The sequence below is a fragment of the Castanea sativa genome, chromosome 2 (assembly GCF_040712315.1).
Source record: "Castanea sativa cultivar Marrone di Chiusa Pesio chromosome 2, ASM4071231v1".
In the NCBI taxonomy this organism is placed as follows: domain Eukaryota; kingdom Viridiplantae; phylum Streptophyta; class Magnoliopsida; order Fagales; family Fagaceae; genus Castanea; species Castanea sativa.
The window spans coordinates 44,508,175-44,525,509 of NC_134014.1; the positions used below are offsets into that span (position 1 = coordinate 44,508,175).

Here is a 17,335-nt window from a genome sequence, read left to right on the forward strand (position 1 = left end):
CTCTCTCTTTCTCTATCTCTCTCTCCTCTGTGTCTCTCTTTCACAACCCATCGCTGTCAGCCACCATATCCACCCACCTATATCACAACCACCACATCCACCCACCATCGCCGCAACCACAAACAACAGCAAAAAACCACCCCAATCAACCCACACCCAACACCCAAAACGACCTCAATCAACACACAAACCCAGCCACCGCAATCAAGAACCCACCAAAATCAATCAAAACCCACTCACCGAATCACCGCAGAGACCCACCATGAACCACTGTAGAGACCCACGTTCCGTGAAACACCACCGCAGCCTAACCACACCCAGCATCGCAACCCGGCCATACCCAAGACCCACGAACTCGAGATGCAGAGAGAAAGGGAAACAGAGAGGTGGAGAGAAAATTAAAGAAAGAGTAAGAAGGAGTGGATGGGGAGCACGAGAGAGATAGTGAAAAGTAAAGGAGTGGACGGAGAGCACGAGATCGGCGGCGGCATGTGGGTATGGAGATAGTGCAGAGATCGGAGGGTAATCGGATCGGATAGTGGGGATGGAGATAACGACGATGATGATGATGAGGAGAGAGCATGTGGGTTTGGAGAATAATGGTGGCTGCATGTTTTGGCGAGCTATGGAGGGCTTGCTTGAGAGAGAGACACCAGAAGGAGAGAGGGACAGAGAGCTCGAGAGAGAGTGACAGAGGAGAAGTGAGAGGAGAGAGAAGAGACTTGGAAGAAGACCAACATGGAAGAGAGAGAGAGAAAGAAATTAATAAAAAATTATAGCATAGTGCTACAGTGCGGTCTAAAAAATAAGACTGCACTATAGTAGTATTGCAAAATTTTTGGCATATACCATTTTTGATGGAGCACATTTTTGGATCATAAATGCTAAAAAAAAGCATCTTTTAGCATATAGCATGCTTAATAAGAATGCTCTTAAAATGAGTATGCAAATGAATGGTTTGCATGGCGCCATGAAAACTTTTGAGAGGGTATCCTAATTAACCTAAGCTATGCAATATACAATCTAATAACAAGAGAGAGGATTAATAATTTCATTAATTATAGCCAAAAACGTCTCCCACTGGTATGGAATTGCCAACTAGGACCCTCACAGCTCTATAAATACACCCACATATGGAAGGGTTTACGCAACACATGCTTAGTTGAAAATTTATAGTATATATCTTAGCCTTTGAAAAAAAATTCTCTAGTATATATCTTAGCATAAAAAATTTACTTTTGGTTCTAAAATTAATATACTTGGCCCCCCTCTCCCAAACAATTTACAAACTGACCCATTAAACCAAAAATGAAATAAATTATCGAATCATCCCTTGTTTGGTTGTCCCAAGAATATCAATAAAAATATTTAGCTAAACATTTGGACAATTTACAAATCTGGACAATAAGGAAAATCTACAAAACAATCACATATTCAAATAATAGAAAAAAAATCTTTAGACAATTTAAGAAAAAAAAAAATATAACAAATCAATTATAAATCCTAGCAAAACAAATCACAAAATCCTAATAATCTTTACCCAATTTTTATCTCTAGCTTGAGAGTTATTTGTCATTCTCAAATGACTCCACCCCATAGTCACAGAGACAACTCCTGTACTGCTAATCACTCCATCCATTCACCAATTAGTGTTATCAACAACTTGGATCAGTTGGTGTCTTTAACTCAACCCATGAAAAAATTTATTTTTTTAAAGAGCTGCTACTCTTTAACCCAACCCATGGAAAATTTTTATTTATTTTTGAATTATAGAATTTTATTAATTTTTAATATTTTATAACTTTGGGGCACACTTAGCATGCATGTATAAATGTAATACACAGGTGAAACAATAATCTACTGTTTTGTGCCTTACCTAAATTGCCACTAGAGCACGTGTGTGATTGGTCTATTGGTAATAAACTTTGTACCTTAGCTAAGTTATTGTAGTGATGGGAAAAACTTTATTATTTACATAGTTGAAGACTCAAAGTTATCGTTCATTATCATGTAATTGTTTAACATATCTTTTTTTTTTTTTTTTATACTTTTTCAAAATGGAAATTTTTTAAAGGAAAAGATCTCACATCTTTATGCTACCTCAACCTTAATCAAGTAATTATAAATAAAAAATTCCTTAACCAAGACACCGATAATTGTCTCACCCTTTTTTTTGCTTAATATTAGTGCATGATGTTGATTAACCATTATTTTAGTTGTTTTATTAATGTAATACTAGAGATAGATTTGAACTTTTAACTATAGTTTTTGCAATTTTTTTTAAGGAACCTTTTATATATAGCATTATGAAGTTATTAGGTATAGAATTATGTGAAAAGAATAAATAGATTTAAAAAAAAATTATAATGTGGATAGAATAAAGAATTGGTCTAACCTCAGTCAGACCTTGAAAATATCAAAACGTACTAATTGACTTACAGAAGTACTCTTGATTATAAATATCTATTATTAATTTTTTTAAAAAAAATACAAAAAAAAAATGCTAATAATGCATCGTTGTCAATCTCTAGTATTAATATTCTAACTTTCTAAAATTCTTGAACAAAGAACTTTAGCCCCCTAAGTTTGAATCCTGGTTTCGTTCCTGCTTGCTTAGTACTTAGCTGATTCTAAAACACTAAGCAAGTTACTTGGCTAGCTGTTTTAAACTCAAGGCAACTTCTTTTTTTGCTTGCTTGCTTAGCTGATTTAATCAAAACTCCCTCTCCTACTCCTTCAATCTCTCTCATCAATTCTCAACCAAAATGGCCCAAAGCAAGTTAATCTATGCTTTTCTTTTCCTGGTTTTCCTTCTGTCCCATCAAATTCAGTCCATCGAGGGAAGGAATTTGCGTGAAGGGAAGAAGAGTATCGAATCCAAAACCATCCAAACTCAAACTAAAATCTATGAAACAGAAACTATCAAACACGGCGTGTCTCCTCCTACACTACCAACTGTCAGTGTATCTCAGCCACCTCCTCCTCCAAACCGTGTCGTCGATGACTTCAGACCCACCACTCCAGGTCACAGCATTGGTGTTGGGCATTCCAATCAAAACTAGGGCTATTAGTTTTCTAGCCTTCCTGCATGTCCATGCATATATATATGTTCTCATTGCTTGCCCAGTAAATGTGTTTTGTAGTTTTATGTATTAATGGCCTTCTATCCTAGTCCTAGAAGTTTATGTTCAATTTGTCGTGAATGCAAGATGTAGGGTTACACTTTTCCCTACTAATTGCTAGTGAAGAAAAAAAAAAAAGACGTTTGTATTTATAATCTACTCTCTACTTATGTAATCAAATTATTATATATTGCTTCGGATTTTTATTCTTCTTAGAACGAGTGGGGTTTGTAACTTTATTGATGTAAATAAAATAGGGCACCACTAAAAAAGGTGGCAAAAGAAACTAATGGTGGGAATTTAATTCCTTAAAAACTATTAGTTACTAACTCACATCCAAACCGGTTTACCCAAGCTCAGAAACTAAAGGAAACAAATTGACTTCGAGCTCACCTGCCTACATTCATATGAATTTTTAAGTTGGCAAATTTTCCCTAAGCAAAACTATGTTCTACATGACCCTATTTAGCTAGGGAGAATCACCAAGCGTACCACGTTCGTAAATCTATGGAATCACTCTTCCTGAAACAACCATGTACGTTGTAGTTGAGAAGAACCTACCATGCTATCTAATTAATTACTCTTTATCGGTCGCCATGATCTATCACAGAATTTGCACATTTACCTTGAAAATCACATTTTATATCATCTTGGAAGAATAAGTGACGTAGAATAGAATCATCAAATTAATTTTTTGTAATTTGTTATATTTGGTATTTTTATTTAATTTTCATTATTTTAAGTTTATGGCATTTATGGTTAAGTATTAATTATGAGTAATTTTAAAATTATTTTCTTATTTGTTAAGTTTTACGGATTTCTTAAATAGGTCTCTAAGTCTGTAAACATTTTTTTAACAATTATTCAATCAATAAAATTCTAATTTATTGTCTTCCAATTTTTTGGTGGATTCTAGATTATTTTCTCCTTGTGGATTCAAGGACAAGAAACACTTGTAGATTCGAGATTATTTTTAAAAGCAAACATGTTTTATTTCTTGTTTTATAGAATGTGACGTGTTTTACTTTTTAATGCTTCCATATCCCACATGAATAAGATCCTTTCTAATATTTTAACCGTGAAATTTCTAGTAAAATTGAAAGAGTCAATTTTTTCACTGCTAGAATTTTATTTATTAAATCTAAGAGTGTGTAATGTGTTACACCATTAAAATTTTAAATGACATCATACATACATTTTTAAATTTATAATAATTTATTTTGAATTATAAACTGAGAATCATTTTCCATGAAGAATATCCAAAATATTGTCCCAGAAGAAACCCAAAGATTCCATTTGTTAAAATTTTAACTTTTTTAATAAGGAAAGCCTTGAACTTAGTATATGTATAGTTACAAGCTTATAAAATTAATAACTTCAAAGAGAAAACATAAGATTTTTCTTTTAACAGATTGATGTGAACCACCGCACATCTTTAGTGTGGTGGTCACTCTATTAGTATAAATGTTGGTAGGGTGTAGGGAGCAAAAGTTGGGATTCAAGTCTCTAAGAGAGATTTTCACACACATACACTTAGATTAAGTTAGAGTAAAAATTATATCTTGTATAAAAAAAATAAAAAAAACAAAAAAAAAAAAACAAATTGATGTGACTTAGTGTGCATATATATTTGTTAAATCATGTCATTAATTTCTATCTTCAAATTCAAATTATGGAATGCTGTTATTTAAAAAAAAAAATTGCCAAGGTCTCCGGCCAGTTTATATGAAGTCAAGTGCAGCTTCCTAGTCTCTACCGAATCAAAATCGACTCTCTCATTCTTCTTATCTCATTTCATATGTGCTACTTGTCCACTAATTCCTAAGTTTTTGTTATTTTATTTGACTTGCCTAAATAAATTTTAAAAAGAAAAAAAAAATCCCACGCATGTGCAACCCCACCCCTAACCACCAACCTCAGCCCAACGCCACTGACATGAGTTTGTTGGCGTCAGCAACTCCAGTCATAGCCACCAAGTTAAGGTAGATCTAAAGTCGATTTGGACGCCCACCACAACCATCGTCATCCAGCGACACCACAAGCAACACACCAACACCATAGTTTCCTATTCTTCTCTCCCGCTACTCAACTCCTCCAAATTAAAAAGGTTTCCAAATAATATATTTCTGGATAAAGATTAAACTATAGTTGGAAATTTCAAATATTCAAATCAAATTAGGAAGAATAAGGGTCTAGAATCACTACCACCATGTTATATTTAACGAATCGAAACCTTCTTAAAGTTGTGTTCAGGTTGTGCTCTTGAGGGACGTTAATGGCAAGAAAACAAGGAGTAGATATATAGAGGTGGTAGCTGTGGTCTAGGGATAATGGAAATTCAGCAGTGATATTGTGTTTGGCCATGATTGGAGTTGATGGCGACGAACTCATGGCAGTAGGGTTGGGCGGATGTTGGTGGTCACGGTGGGGATGAATATGTGTTGGTTTATTTTTTTATTAAAAAATTATTTTAGGTAAGTCAAATAAAATGGTATAAAATTAGGAATCATCAGACAAGTGGCATAAATTTATTCGTAGAGCAGGGAGTGAGACAGAAAAAGTAATACAATGATTTTGATTCGTCTCTACCAGAGAACAAAGTATCTCTCTCTCATATTATTCTTTAACAAGACACAACAATAACTAACAAACATGCTTCCCTTCACACCTCGTAAAACCTTTCTATTGCATGAAGCAAATTTAAGGTTTAATACATGCATCTAACTGTAGGTTGAGAGATCTCTCCCCATAAAAAAAAAAAAGGTTGAGAGATCTCTCAACCTGGACCCAGTGACACTCGCTATGACATAATCTCTTCCATGAGCTAATAGTTCGTAAGCCATCTGACTTCTTACATCGTCAATTCCTTGCGTGGCTTGAATACTTGATAGATACATCGAAGTGTTATGGAAACAAGACGTATAGCTTTGGCTAGCTATGACAGTCGTAGACAAAAGTAGTGTACGTGCAACAAACCTAGTCATAGTGAATGATTATAGAAGGGAAAAGTCTTGTGCCACAAAGTGACACAAAAAAGCCACAACTTGCCCATGTGGCGAGTTGTGGTTGGTGAAGAGATACAAAACCCCTCCACCAATCACAACTCGCCACATGGGTGAGTTGTGACTTTTTCTATGTCACTTTCTGTGACACTAGGACTCTTATAGAAGATCTCTTGGGTCGTTAAGATTCAAATATACTATGAAGATTCTTTTTTTTTTCCTTTTCCTGCCATGGTCACTATCGCACAACGACCATTGCACGTTCTTTGTTGCATTTTATAAAAATAACCAATAACCACTAAGGATATACAAACGTTACTGCTCAATTTCGTGCACTACAACCTAGCCCAACAGAGAATCAACTTTCCTTTGTTCCTTTTGAATCTATTATAATATAAATTTTGCTAATGTGTGCTCTCAAGGGTACACAATAATTATTTATTTTTGAAATTTTTTTTTTTTAAGAATTGAAAAAGTATTGGTAACTTTTTTAATTTTTGACAATTTTTTACTATAAATAGATTAATTAAAACATAAAACCGGACTCTTGTAGTATTATAAAACAAAAAAAGATTATCCCTGTATTTTAAATGTCTAGTACTTCAGTGAGAAAAACCTCAAAAAGCTTCCCTGGTATGAGGCACCAACCACGCAGCAACTTTCTGCAACATTTTCTATTTTCAATTCTATTCTAAATGGAGTGAGGTTAAGGCAAAGCATTTTGGGGGTCACCATCATTGGTTTGATTTGACTTATTCGACTAAAAATTAATACTATTTTGTGACAAAGGGAAGTGGTCGGGCCTCCTTTGAGTTTGGGGCTGTGGTGCGTTTGACTTGACTTTTTTTAAAATTCTTGACCATGATTTCCTGATTAACCAATGGCAACTACACAGTTCGAAAAAGGTACGGATCCATTGACATGAAGGGTTGATGAATCTTTCCTAGACATCCAACTCATTGAAAGGCCTTGCCATGATAATATATTTCTTCATTACCCAAAATCTGAAACTTTTAGCAGTTAATTGACAGGTTCATTCTTCCCCTTTTTTTTTTTTTTTTTTCCGGGTGGTTAAACAAGGTTGCGTGTGAACGTAATCATGTACAATTATTTGCCATTGTGTATCAATGCAGAGGCCAGGAAGTGGGTGGTTTGTGAGCCTATTGAATAGTCATGTTAATTATGTACGCTCTAATGGGGAAATATTCTCTGTTGAGGATAGGATAAACAATATTTCTTCAATTATACAGACTCTAGATAAAGTTTACAATTTGGATTGGTTCAGTAGTGCTTCCGAAAATCAATACTCTGCGGCCGTTGGCTTCAAGTGGACACTTAATATATCAGGTAATAATGTGTTTGAATTCAGGCTAATAGACGATTCTCTTTTAGTAAGCACCGATTTTTGCTATTAATTATTTGTGTTGAATGTGAAACCATAAGCGGCCATCATTCCACACTTAAGTCGTTACAAATCATAGATAAGTGCAAGTATTCGTAGCCATTGGTCCAAACATCATAACAGCCGCAGGATTTCTCATGTCAGTTATCTTGTTGATTTATGACAGTTTCTCGTAGTGGAATACCCAAGGTTATTTTTTGAACCAACTTCCCCTTGAACATGGTGAACTAAGTAGTTGTAGATGGAGTAGATGAACATGTGAATCTCTATGTATCATCAGGTTGATTCTCTACAATTCTAGCTAAAGTGTTATTTTGTGATTATCGAGTTTTTTCTAGCAAACTTCTTCTAGTATAATATAAGAATGCATAGTTTCATGGTGACTATTGTGGAAGAGCGGAAATTTCTTGTAGTTAAAATTTAAAAAAAAAAAAAAAATATATATATATATATATATATAGAGAGAGAGAGAGAGAGAGAGAGAGAGAGAGAGAGAGAGAGAATTGTAGTAAACACAAGCAATGAGAAAAAGAAAGAAAGAACATAGAAGGTTATTTGATTTGGCTTGATGGTCTATGTTCATGGCTAAAGCCCTTGACAACTACATATTTGATATTAACACTATATTGTACCATGAACTTTAATAGTATATATGCACAAATTTGGTTAAGTGGGAATAGGTGTACATGAACTTATTACAAATGCTACGACTTGAAGAGAAAACAAAAGCTAAGAACGTTTATTTATAAACTAACAAATTGTCGGCTAGTGAGGAAAGATTTATGTACGGCACGACGTTAATATTCAGGCCACCTATAACAGTTTATTTTACTAAGAATGCGTTTGTATGCGAATTACTTTTTTCTGCGTTTTTGCGTTTTGCATTTTTTTTTTTATCAGTTTCTGCTGCGGGGGGACAAAACTGCAATGCGCACACTGTGTGTGTACTGTGCGCTCACTGTTCACATACTTTTTCAGCAATTTTTTATTAAGAATAGGTCTCGCAGTACTATTCACACATTTAAAAATTATTTTGCTACAGTGTTTTCAATTTTCAGCAATAAATTCTATCCAAACAGACCCTAAGCTTCTTAGGGTTTGGCTTTCGTATGGTACATAGGAATTACTTTGGACTATCATGTATCGATACAGTACAGTCCAAAGTAATTCCTATGTATGGGTGTCTGCACTTGGAAAGCACGGGTGCGCCAATTGGGTTCGCACACCGAGTCTGACACTCATGTATGCATCGTGCAACTGTGATGATTTTTTTTTCTTATTCGGTTTGAAATAGGCCAAAATAGTCCCCAAATCGGACCAACATGGGCCAAAATAAGTGTTAAAAAAAAAGGAAATTTTTTTGTATTTTGTACTAATATTATGAGAGAGAGAGAGAGAGAGAGAGAGAGAGAGAGAGAGAGAGAGAGAGAGAGAGAGAGAGAGAGAGAGAGAGAGAGAGAGAGAGAAGAAGAAGAAGAAGAAGAAGAAGAAGTGAGCACAAACATAGTGAAATAAAAAGAACTGAACCAACCAACGCAGTATGAAAGAGAAAAAAAAGTATAAGAGAAGATGAAGAGGGAAAAGCATAGACTTATCAATACTAGATGAGACTTAAGAGTGAGAAACAAAGAGAAATGAATGGCCTGTTTGGATGGAGGGGGGAAAGAGGGGGAGTGAAGGGGAGTAGAGTAAAGTTGGCTAAAAATAAGCTAATTTTGTGCTAAATCTACTCTACTCTACTCTCTCTCCCTCTCCCCCAATCCAAACAGACTAGAAGAGTAGGTGAGAATGAATGTGAGATGACAAAGTAAATAAGTTGATTGTGGTGTAGTGCTTTACTGCTTTCATGGGTGGGTAGGAAATGGGTAACGTGACTTTTGGGAAGTTTCCTTCTTTACAACTATCCATACATGTTAGTTTTATTTACAAAAAAAAAAAAAATGCTTGGTAATAACAACATATTAACCTTATTTGAGTAAAATAAAAATAACTGAACTAGCCAACGAAGAATGAGAGAAAAAAAAGTGTTAGAGAAGATGAAGAAGGAAAAGCACAAACTTACCAGATGAGACTTGAGAGTGAGAAATGAAGAGTAGGTGAGAATGAATGCAAGATGATAAAGTAAATAAGTTGACTGTGGTGTAGTGTTTTACTACTTTCACGAGTGGGCTTGGGAAATAGGTAAAGTCACTTTTAGGAAGTTTCCTTCTTTACAACTATCCATACATGTTAGTTTTATTTACAACAAAATCAACAACAAGGGGGCTGTTTGGTATTACATTTCAAGCAACAGTTTTGTCGAATAATTTAGACCTCAATTGATAGAATTAACAAGTTTTAAATCCAAATTGTTAATTAGATTTATTATGAATAAAACTTATTAAAACAAACAAAAATTAATATCATGTCAAATTCATGCACAGCGAAAAAGTAAATAAAACAAGATATGATGACCTAGGAAAACTAATAAAACAAACTAGTTTCACTAATAAAAAACCTAGGGGGAAACCTTCTTGAAAAGAAATTCACTATAGTAAAGAGAAGATTTAGATCTAGTACAAAACTTTTGTCCCTAGACTCTACAATCTTCATAGATAAACTCATAGCAGAAACTTTCTACCGCTTCAAAACCTCTGAACTCTTCAATATATGAACACCACCTTTTAATGCACGGATCTCAGTACATGACTAATTCCTTTGCATGAATCTCAATGCGTGACTCATTCACCAACTTGAGGAAGAAGAATGTTGGCTGCAAAGTCCTTCACTTCATCAATAGTGAAGATCAAAAGCACTTAGTTACAAAACTCTAAGGCGCAAAGACGCAATAACTTCGTTCAGAGAGAATAAGACATCGGTCACTTTTTGCATGTGTTCTCCTTATATTCTCATATGTGACGACTTTTAAAATAAGTCTTATATATGTCTAGGGTTGTAAAAAAAGAAACCCTACACATACATGTCAGCATAGGCCAAAAATTAGATTTAGAAATCTAAATTTTGTAATTCTTGATAGGTAGTATTTGTCGAGCAGTTGTCAAACCTCGATAGATAGTATCTGTCGAGTAGCTGTTGAGTTTTAATGAATCAGCAGTTCTTCACTTGTTTCTTAGATAGACTTGTATGGTTTTAACATTTGAACTTGAAACCTTATTCCTTCAAGTATTAAACACATCCTAGATCTACCCAATTATAAGTAAAGTGCGTTTTGTCAAAGGATTAGCCAATTCTAAATGACATATGTTCCTAACAATATTCACATATGTCCTAACAATTACATTTGACAATCTGTGACAAAACCACAACAAACAAATGAACATATGAGAAAAGTCGTAAATCACTCAACTCATACTCACTTGTTGAATACAATAAAATCTACCCTAATACAAACTCTTGAAAAGTTTTGCAAGAAGAGAGTTCATGGCAAAAAGACTTTGACAACCTGTATTTTTGAAACACTTTAAACAAAACTCATTACGGCAACTTAATGTAAAACAGAAATAAAATATTGCATACAATAAGAAACATATGTATAAAAATTGAAAAGAAACAACGCATGTAGAGGTAGGTGAAGAAGACATACATACATACATACATACATACATACATACATACATACATACATACATACATACATACATACATACATATATATATATATATATATATATATATATATATTAAACACATCCTAGATCTACCCAATTATAAGTAAAGTGCGTTTTGTCAAAGGATTAGCCAATTCTAAATGACATATGTTCCTAACAATATTCACATATGTCCTAACAATTACATTTGACAATCTGTGACAAAACCACAACAAACAAATGAACATATGAGAAAAGTCGTAAATCACTCAACTCATACTCACTTGTTGAATACAATAAAATCTACCCTAATACAAACTCTTGAAAAGTTTTGCAAGAAGAGAGTTCATGGCAAAAAGACTTTGACAACCTGTATTTTTGAAACACTTTAAACAAAACTCATTACGGCAACTTAATGTAAAACAGAAATAAAATATTGCATACAATAAGAAACATATGTATAAAAATTGAAAAGAAACAACGCATGTAGAGGTAGGTGAAGAAGACATACATACATACATACATACATACATACATACATACATACATACATACATACATACATACATACATACATACATACATACATACATACATACATATATATATATATATATATATATATATATATATATATAAAGGATAAGCACAATATATATAAATATGGTCACAAGGCCGGTGTACAAGAAGAAGGAAGTAAACACTCCCCCTAACAAGATGAAACACATCTCCCCCTTACAAAGATATGTATTTTTCCTCTTAACATGTAAAATCTTAAAAAGAAAACACATGTTCTCCACAATTTCTCCCCCCTTTTTGTCATGATTGACAAATGGTATAAGAAGCTAGAAAGTTTCATCCGAGAAATATAAAAATGATCAAAGGGGCAAAAAGAATCCATAAAAAAGCATGAATGTAATAAAACAAGATGCTATGGATGACAAGATAAAAGAAAGATGCAAAACATGTGAAAAACAATGCATACAAGAGGATCTTGATGGATCAAGAGCTGTCGAGCAGCTATCGAGTAGAAGCCAACCTCGATGGATTGAATAGCTATCGAGCATCTATCGAGAAGATAGAAACTTTCTCGATGGATTGAGAATCTGTAGAGAAGCTATCGAGACAAAGTCCAGAAATCTCGATGGATCGAAATTGCATGAATTTCTGTTGAGACAAGAACAAAGAGGGTCTCGATGGATGGCTAGTTATCGAGAGGTATCGAGAAATTTTCGAGATTACTTAAAAACAGTTTTTCAAAGAAGAGAAAAACATAGAAATGAATGCAATCAAGCATACTACTCAACCAAAGATCCAAACAACATTTTAATCTCTCAAAAACATCTCTCAACAAGAAAAATATGCATATAGGTCTAAAACACACATACTAAATAAGTCTAGCCAATTTTATATTTCAAAACAAGCGAAGATAGTTTAGTGAGCATATATGAACACAAATATTCCTTGTGATGGTCAAATCACATTGTACTTGAACATGTATCAAAAGTAGCAAAGAATATTGTGTGTTGTGTGTGAATAACATCGCAAGATTGTATAAGCGTCTACATGTTATGACGATTTGAGATATGAGCAAATCAATTAAACTCACACATGATCATAACTGTTTGATGGGGGACTATCACCTTCGAGGTACATTCTATAACTCTCATATCTCCTAGAATACACGCTTGCAATCATATTTAAAGTATTTTGATTATTTTTGCTTTATTTTTTCTTTACATATTTTCTTCTATTAAGCATATCATACATGGACACATAAGAGGGAGAAAAGAAATATCCAATTAAGTTAAGCTTTAGACATTGTACTTATGCTATGCTAAAGCATACAAATGTTATTGACATTATACTTTTGCTATATCAAAACATATAGATGTCATTTCATGATTGGCAGGCAACAGTGGGGAGATGGTTATTTATGCATTTCTCTTAGAATTTTCTAGTCATTCCCGTCAAAAAGAGTGATACGAGTGTTAAGTATAAGAAATTATTTAATCATACTCATCACAAATACGAGCTACAAAGCTCACTTGCTTAGTTGTGCATAGAGATGCTCATCTAAGTTACAAAAGATACAAATTTAGAAAATTTTGTTTTATTGGCCATTCAAGGTACACAAGTACCAGTGTACACAAAACACATATTATTTTTGTATTTTTATGATTTTTCTCTTTTTATTTTGAAAAACAAACAAAATAAAGACTAAACAACCAAACTAAAACAGACAAACAATCATGAAAGTATAAAAGAAAGATGTAGATGCATGAAAGCATGATTTCAAAAGCAAATAAGAAATCAAGCAAAGAGAGTATTATTTTAGATAGAAAGAATTAAGGTAGAGGAAAAATAGAAAAGAAAATTAAGTTTTAGGCTCATTTCTTACCCACATAGCACGAGTTTTTGGCCGTGAAAATGAAAAGGCACAAAGACACGTGTCCTAGTATGTCTACCAAAGGACATAGAATAATTAAAATTCCCCTGAAATTGAGTTAAAAAACTCAAAGTTTTTAATAACTCTCCAAACTAAGGTATAAGTCCTTGAGAGGAAACTTGTGACCGTTTGGACACTTTCTTTTGAGGATACAACTTAAAGCAATTAGGACGAATGTATCCAGAAACACCACAATGGTGACAAACATGAGCAGTTTTAGAGCTATTGGCTTCCTAGAAGGAGGTCTAACCTTAGTGATTGACAGATGCCTCAACTTAGGACAATTTGAAATAATATGACCAACAATATGACAATGATGACAAATGTGGACAAATTCAAAATTTTCTTTCATCTTAGGAGGAGTTTTAGACATAGGTTTAAAAACTTTAGCGTTAACATCAGAATTTTTACCTTTATTTATCCTAGCAACGTTAGCCTTCAACTTTTCATTATTCTTTTTAAATGTAGGAATATAAAAATATTTTTCTTTTGAGTTAAGTTCAACAACAAGTTTGACACTAGTTAATTTTTCAACTTCAGTTTTAGATTTAACTAGTTGCTCTTCCAAACTCTTAATTTGTCCACTTGAGATAAAATTTGATTTTTAAAATTCTCATTCAAATTATTGGCTTCATCCAATTTTGCAATCAAATCATCTTTTTCAAGTTTAACCTTTTTAAATTTAGCTTTTACTTTTGTGGAACATTCAAAAGATTTCATACAAAAATTATAAAGCTTGCAATAGGCATCTTGAATATCATCATCATCATTCAATACAAGATTATGCAAATCAAAGCAATCAAGAGTTTGCATGACAACGAGGGTTAAGGATCACACTAAGGAAATTAATCCAATCAGAGTATGCCCACTCTAATACCACTTGATAGGAAATTTAGACCCCAGTTGATAGAATTAACAAGTTTTAAACCCAAGTTGTTAATTAAATTCTTTATGAATAAAATTTGTTAAAACAAACAAATATCAATATTATGTTAAAATCATGCACAGCGGAAAAGTAAATAAGACAAGATATGATGATCTAGGAAAACTAATGAAACAAACTAATTTCACAGTAAAAAATTTGGGGGGGAAACCTTCTTGAAAAGCAATTCATTATAGTAAAGAGAAGTTTCAGATCTAGTACAAAAATTTTGTCCCTAGACTCTATAATTTCCGTAGATGAACTCATAGCAGAAACCTTCTACTGCTTCAGAACCTCTGAACTCTTCAATATATGAATGCCACCCTTTGATGCACGAATCTTCGTACGTGACTAACTTCTAGCACGATTCCCAGTACGTGACTCACTCACCAATTTGAGGAAGAAGAATGTTGGCTGTAAAGTTCTTCACTTCATCAATAATGAAGATTAAGAAGCACTTGATTACAAAACCCTAAGGCACAAAGACGCGGTAACTTCTTTCAGAGAGAAAAGAAACCCTACACATACATGTCAGCATGAGTCGAAAATCAGATCTGAAAATCTGAATTTTGTAATTCTCGATAGATAGTATCTGTTGAACAGCTGTTGAGTTTTAATAAATCAGCACTTCTTCACTTGTTTTTTGGACAGACTTGCATAACTTTAACACTTGAACTTGAAACCTTATTGCTTGAAGTATTAAACACATCTTAGATCTACCCAATTACAAGTAAAGTGCGTTTTGTCAAAGAATGATATATGTTCCTAACAAGATTCACATATATCCTAACAAAATTCACATATGTCCTAACAAGTTTTCAGTTTTAAAATAACATTACAAGTATTTCAACACACTTTTTCACCCAAATGTGTTTCCAAAAAATATAAACAACGTTACTAGAATAACGTTATCAAACAGACCATAAATGTTCGGTTATAACAATATATTAACTTTATTTGAGAGTGTTCATAAAAAAACTTTATTTGAGAGTTTTCTTTAAAAAGTTATATTAATTTATATATATATATATATATATATATATATATATATATATTAATCGGCCGGTATACCTTAAAACGGTACACTAAAATAGGCTGGTGTCAAAAAATTCCATTCCAATAGCCAAACCAAAATAGGTTTCAAAACGGTATTCATAACATTGGTTAAAACACACTGTTTTACATCCTAGTTTAAAGAAAAAACCCTAAACTCATCTTAAACTCTCTCTCTCTCTCTCTCTCTCTCTCTCTCTCATACTCATTCCATCTACTATTGCTCTTAAATTGGTATATGTTTACCATTATATGAAAAAATATGCTTAGCAATATATTGAAAACATAAATAAAAATATATTTAATAATTTATTAATAAACGTATCTTGCCACATCAACTCACATCCTTTTTTTTTTCAAATATTACGGAGTTGACGCACCGCACCTACACCTGCACTTGAACCCAAATTCGCACAATGCTTCCTAGGTTTGAACATAGCTTGAAAGCTGACCTTGTTTCACTAAAAATCCTAACGTTTTGCGTGTATCATGAACCTTTTTTTTTTTTTGTGGTTAAAAACCAGAATAGTGGGGACTAACAACAACTTGCCCTCCACATAATTTTTATTAGTTTTGTATGTGTTTTCTTAATTAATGAATGCCCAAGAACTAGCATAAATTAAGGTATTCTATGTGAAAAATGATGGTATAAAAATGTAGAAAATAAGTTAAAATAATATTTCCATGCATGACTTTGATCTTACTATTAAACAAGCCATCAATACAATTTTTGCACACACCAGGTTATATTGTAGATTTTTTAAAATAATATTTTTGATGAAAATAAGAGAAATTTGACCTTAAAAACCAAACAACATCAAAAGCATGCGCGTCACTAGACGCGCTCAACTGCTTGAGTGCACATTTTCAGTTTTCAGCGTTCAGCGTTTTTAGTGGGTTCCGTGCACTATTCACAGGACCAACAAACCTCTTCAACAACTTTTTCTTTAAAACTAGGTCTCATGGCACTATTCACACATTTAAAAATTATTTTGCTACAGTGTTTTCAGTTTTCAGTAATAAGCGATATCCAAACAGACTGTTAATAAACATTACTTTATTTATAATAAAGTAGTGAAACCCTAAAATATTGGTATCCATGAGAATTTTCCTTTGTTGTTCTAGATCTGCTCTGCTACTAATGGTATTGCCAAATGCCAACAATGACTCTCACGGCTCTATAAATACACCCACAAATGGAAGGGTTTATTCAACACAATCTTAGTTGAGACAAGTTCTAAGAAAATTTCTTTGCTTGCTTTCAGAGTTGATTTAATTAAAACTCCCTCTCCTACTCCCCAAGTCTCTCTCAACAAAAATGGCCCAAAGCAAGTCAATCTCAGCTTTTCTTTTCTTGGTGTTCATTTTCTCCCAGCAAATTCAGCCCATTGAGGGAAGGCATTTGCGTGAAGGGAAGAAGAGTAATAAATCCCAAACCCTCCAAACTCAAACTAAAATCTATGAAACAGAAACTATCAAACATGATGGTGTGTTGCTTGGTGATGACAAATCAAACGAAGAGTTAACCAGCGAGTCTCCTCCTGCACCACCAACTGTGAGTGTATCTCAGCCTCCTCCTCCTTCAAATCGTGGTGTTGATGACTTCAAACATCCCACAACAATTGGTTAGAGCTCTGGTGGTGTTGGGCATTCCATTCAAAACTAGGGTATTAATTTCTCAGCTTTCTTGCATGTCCATGCACAAATAAATAAATAAATATATATATATATATATATATATATGTGTGTGTGTGTTAGGTTCTAAAAGTTTAGAACAATTGGCAAATCATGAGTACAA

At 33.4% G+C, this 17,335-nt stretch overlaps 1 protein-coding gene across 1 annotated transcript in view; it reads left to right on the forward strand.

Annotated features, from left to right (window-relative positions):
- LOC142625392 (uncharacterized) overlaps window positions 1-17,335 on the forward strand; it is an 87,782-nt gene that overhangs the window by 26,305 nt on the left and 44,142 nt on the right.